The sequence below is a fragment of the Castor canadensis genome, chromosome 1 (assembly GCF_047511655.1).
Source record: "Castor canadensis chromosome 1, mCasCan1.hap1v2, whole genome shotgun sequence".
In the NCBI taxonomy this organism is placed as follows: Eukaryota; Metazoa; Chordata; class Mammalia; order Rodentia; family Castoridae; genus Castor; species Castor canadensis.
The window spans coordinates 192,562,720-192,568,485 of record NC_133386.1 but is presented as its reverse complement, the minus strand read 5'-3'; the positions used below and the strand labels follow the sequence as shown (position 1 = coordinate 192,568,485).

Here is a 5,766-nt window from a genome sequence, read left to right as displayed (position 1 = left end):
CTACTAACCATCTCTTTAAAATGTCTTCATGAAGGAAGTTAGTGTCCTTATCTTCTAAGTTAGGCTCCATAGCCTAACTCTACTCCAAGATGAAAATGACATTCAGTTATAAAGATAGGAAAAGGGATTTTTTATTTGAATAAAGTCAATGGGCTAACACAAATGGGACCCAATCACCAAATTAATTAAGGATGAACTATATGTGAAAAATTGTGGTCAAGTCTTCTTCACTTGGATTTTGATTTTGAGGGTATACACATATAAAGTTGTGAATGCCATGACAAGTGAATGCAAGTCCTGAGGGCATGGTTCCAGTTGGAGCAAGTGACAGATAGGAGAAATACTCCAAAATTTAATAAATAGAACTTAAAAAAGAGATGCTCATTGAGGATTTGTATATCTGTCCCAACATTGTACATATCACTAACTATCTAATAACATACACATGGTGAAGATTCAAAGGCAGAAAGTAACTCCAAGCTTTAATCAATATTTCATTTATTCTCAATAGTTAATCAATATTTCATTTATTTATTTTGGCAGTGTGAGGCTTGAATCCATGGCCTCATGCTTGCAAGGCAGGTGCTTTACCACTTGAGTCACTCCATTAGCCCTTTCTTTTTTATGTTTGGTATTTTTTGAGATTTAGTCTCCTGAACTATTTGCCCAGATGGCCTTGAACCACGATCTTCCTGATCTCTGCCTCCTGAGTAGCTAGGATTAGAGGCATGAGCCATCTTTACCCAGCTTAATAAATATTTTAATATACTTCCCAAATCAAACAAACACCATCAACAGAGGGTAGAAGCTTTATGGACTCAAATAGTGTCAGAATCCCAACTCATTGTTTATTGACTGCCCATTAATTTAGCAGACAAAAAGGTACCACTTATAAAGCCATACTAAGAAAAAAAAGAATACTAAGACGAGGAAATATTTGATCAAATTAGAAAAAGTAGATTAGAGAAGTACTTTAAATACTGTCAAGCAGAAAAGGCACACATCATAAATTCTCAAAAGGAAAAACAAAAAGAAAATCAGATTTCAGAGTTGCTAAAATGAAACTATAGTGTCAAATTTTCATTAACCTTCTGTAAGTCACAAAAAACAAAACAAGAAAGAGTGACTCATATTTGAATGGGTGGGTATATGAAAAAGAAGTCAGTAGGAAGTATCTATGACAGGTACATATTAAAGATAAGTAGATGTAGACTTAAAGAAGCTATTATTAATACCTAGGAAGTTGAGGAAGTAAGCACTTTCAAACCTGTTAAATAAATCAACAAATAAGAAATATATTAAAGAAATTTAACATGTTAAAAGTAGAAATTTTAAAGTTGATCAGGGGAGCGTTGAATGAGATTGTTGAAATAATTATGTTCAGTTATCAATAGCAGATTCAGATTTAGAAGGTTTAGAGACTTCTCAAAGACTTCCATGACTCCATTGGTAATTTGCAGTAAGTTAACACTCAGATCTAAGTATGATTACAGGCCTTGCCAGGACAATTTCATATGTGAACATGAATGGGTTAAGGGGTATACAGTGAACTGGTAAAACATTATTCTGTGTGTCTGTATGCATGTTTCCAGAAGAGCTCAGCACTTGAATCAGTAGACTGAATTAAAGCATCTGGTGTTGGAGAGCATCATCCTATTCACTGAGGGTTCAAATAGAACCAAAAGGGGGAAGAAAACTGGAATTGATGGCACACATCTGTAGTAATGCCAGTGGTCATGAGGTTGAGGGAGGGGGATGGTGAGTTAGGTAGCCTGGGCTATGTAGTCTCAATAAACCAAAATCCAAACCAAGTCAAGCCAAATCAAACAAACAAGTAAACCAAAAATGTAAGGAAACATGAGTCTATTTTTTCTTGAGCTGTAACATACACCTTGCTCTCTGTTCCCAAGACTTTAGACTCGAAATTTTCTACCAATAGGATACACTGTTGTCATTCTTCTGATTCCAAGCTCCTGGTTCTCAGATATTTGGTCTCCAGGAATTCCTCCTGAAGCCCCTCTTGTTTCTCAGATTTTCATCCTTGAATTAGAAATTACATTATTGGCTTTTCTGATTATCAGGACTGAATTAAACCACCAGAATTCATGCTTCTTCCACTTGCAGAGAGGAGTACATGACTTGACCTCCACAAGCACATGAGCCAATTTTTATAAGGAATTTTCTTATATATGTGTGTGTATGCACACATATACACATCAAAATACATCTATATATCTATTGATTGACTTTCTCTAGAGAAACCAAATATATCGATGGATAAAGGTTATACTGACCACTTGTCATCTTCAGTGGCAAATTTTTAATAACCTCTCATGGATAAAAGAGTACCTTTTATAACTTTGTCACAATTTTATAGGAAATCACACATTGCAACAATGGAAGAAGTAAAACATTTCTACCAGTGACAACTTTTCTTGCATCTTTTGTAATAAAAATATACAGACCAATGCAATCATGAAAGATAAAATGATTGAAATATGGAAAATGGTTCAGATATTTTTGATGAAGAAAAGTAGAAATGTGAGGGACTTCTGGAAAAGTGGAGTGAGGTCTTCCATCAATGCCTCCCTTTATAGAGTCAAAAAACAATGGGAAACACTTGAAAACAAATGATTCCAGCACCTTCAGAACCAATCAATGTTTAGAAAACAACCTAAAAAGTGTTTTTTCAAAAAAGCTGCTCTATCTTGTAAAAATTAGAAGCATTGTTGATGTTTCACCAAAAGGGCCTTTAAGAGATATTCAATAGTCAACTATAGCAAAATGATGGCAAGAATTCAGATTTTACAGAATTAGTTTGGGAAAATCAGTAGGGAAAAAAATAGCAGCAAAAACAAAAAGAAACAAATCCTGAACAGGAGTGGCAGTATGTGTGTGTGTGTGTGTGTGTGTGTGTCTGTGTGTATGTCTATGTGTGTGTGTTGTTTAACAATACAGGCATAAAATATCTAAGTAAAAATTTTTAGAACAAAAGGAGGCAGTAACTTGACATCAGAAACAAAGGGACACGACAGACATAAATTAAACCATACCAATAATTATATGAAATATTAATGGACTAAATACTCCAATCAAAAGTCAGAGACACCAACAAATAATTAAAAATCCTAAATCCTAAATCCCCAAATTGGCTGTTTCAAAGAGGCACAAGTTATACTGAATGTCACAAATATTTTGCAAGTAAATAATAGACTACAATTTGTGCAAATAATATCCAATAGACAGCGTATATGGTTTTATTAAATTCATACAAAGATACTTTAGATAATAAAGCCCACCAGAAAACAGAGGCCTTTAGTAATGAAAACAGGAAATAACATAGGTAAACAATTATTATTTATGTACAAAGAAGCCCCAGAATACGTGAAATAAAAATCGACAGATAAGAAAAGTAAAAACATAATTTAGCTCAGGATTTTAGTGTCAATCTTAACATTTAACAGAACAAATTAGAGAAACCAACAATGGATGCTATAGAAGATGCAAGCATCAATATCAACCAGTTTGACCCAAATAATAATTGTTAAGGAAATGATTGTTCAAAGCATACTTTTCAGGGTTGACATTATTGTCACTTTGAACTGGAAAACTACTTTTGTGTGAAAGAAAGTTCTATGAATTGTAGGTTATTTTCAGCATACCTAGCCTCACCCACTAGACACCAATAGTATTTTTTTCCATCCCATGTTCTTATCATGAAAGTCAATAATAACTCCAAGCATTGCCTAATATCCTCTGGTAGAAAAGTTATCCCCCATTTGAAACCCCTGGTTTGCAATTGTCTATAATTTAACTGGAAAATAACACTAAATTTAATTTTGGATGTGTTATTTAAATTTAACTTGAATATATTATTAAAATACTCTTATAATCCTAGTCTGGGTATTAAGGGTACCTTTGTTTTTCCTCTATTCTTTGCCAGTATATAGATTATAGTCATCATATGAGATAAATTTTGAAAAAGATCTATGTGGGAAATAAAATTTTATGTAAATTCTTACATACCCCTTTCATATGAAATATAACCCTAATTCAAACTTTCTTATAAATAATATAGAAATGATTTCATTTTATAGTAAACAGATCCTTATTGATTATCGACTAAGACATCAAGGCACTGTACTAGTTTTATTAATGGGATAAACAGATTGCAGAGGGAAATCTTCTTGTATTTATGGAAGTCTTTTTCTTACTTTCATGAGCAGAAAGGCCTGGTTTCTACTGTTAATGGCTTTATTCAGAGCATCTTTCACATCCTTGTTCCTGAGGCTATAGATCAAGGGGTTCAACATGGGGATAATCACTGTGTAGAAGACAGAGGCCAACTTATCTGTGTCAAGGGAATGGCTAGAGCTTGGTTGTAAGTACATAAAGATAAGTCCCATAGAATATGGTGACTGCCAGCATGTGGGAGCTACAGGTGGAGAAAGCCTTGTATCTTCCCTCAGCTGAGCGTATCCTCAGGATGGCAGAAATAATGAACATGTAGGAAACAAAGACAATCAGAACTGAAGAAATGAATGTGATACCTGCACAGGTCAAAACCCACAGCTGTTTCAAGTGAGTGTCTGAGCAAGTTAGTCTGAGGAGAGGCATGTCATCACAGTAGAAATGACTGATGATATTGGAATGGCAATAGGAGAGATGAAAGGTAAGGATAGCATGAAATAATGCCATCAGGAAGCTATAGCTATAAGGTACAGCTAAAAGCTGAATGCAGACTCCTGGGGACATTGTGACCATATACAGCAGAGGGTTATAAATGGCTGCATATCTATCATAGGCCATGGAAGCCAGTAGCAAACACTCTGATATCATGAAGGTAAGAAAGCAGCCTAACTGAGTAGCACATGCATTGAAGGATATAATGTTTTGTTCATACAAGAAATTCCCAAGCATCTTGGGTGTAATGACAGAAGCATAACAGAAATCCACAAAAGCCAGGTTGCTAAGGAAGAAGTACATTGGGGTGTTGAGTCTTTCATCTGTTCTAATGACCAGGATCAAACCTAGATTGCCTACAACTGTGAAGAGGTAGATGGATAAGAATACCAGAAAGAGAGGTATCTTCAACTCCTGACGATTCGTGAGGCCCACAAGAATGAACTCCTTTACCTGGGTGAGATTTATCTCAGCCATGTGTCTTCAGGACACCTAGATGAGAACTTAGACAAAAGAATGAACTCCAAGTGGTACAGTTATAACGTAATTCCTGTGTTGGTTTTATAATTTATTATTTTATGGAGATGATATTTAGAGATTATTAGTGTAATGGAGTGAACATCAGAAAGAGATAATTGTGTAAACAAAATATTTCTCTTCCCTAAATCCATTACTTGCACAAAGCTAGAATTTGAAACAGACTACATTGCCTGAGCTTCTGTTCAAAGGGGAAAAGAGAGCAATAGAGGGTTTTAATCTAATTAATATGTGATAGATACGTAAAGTAAAATGTAACACCATGGTGAACCATGGTGAAACCCCTTTGTACAATTAATACACACTAACAAAAATGAAGAGCAAAAAATGTCATTGTGAACCAAAACATAAGGGAGGAAAATGGAGGTAAAATCAAAATAAAATCTTTGATTATTGGGTTATTCAGACCAAAATCATTCTCTACAATATGGTCAGATACAAACCTTTAGACCACAAACTTACAGAATTAAACACTTAATACAAGACTGAATAGAACTAATGAACATATGTAGCATAATCTTCGTATTTGCTGTAATTATGTGTTGT

The 5,766-nt window shown here is 34.5% G+C and overlaps 1 pseudogene; it reads right to left on the bottom strand.

The window, feature by feature from the left end:
- Nucleotides 1-2,381: 2,381 nt before the first annotated feature.
- LOC109676280 (olfactory receptor 8U1-like) lies at nt 2,382-5,160 on the bottom strand (annotated as a pseudogene).
- Between the last annotated feature and the right edge of the window lie 606 nt (nt 5,161-5,766).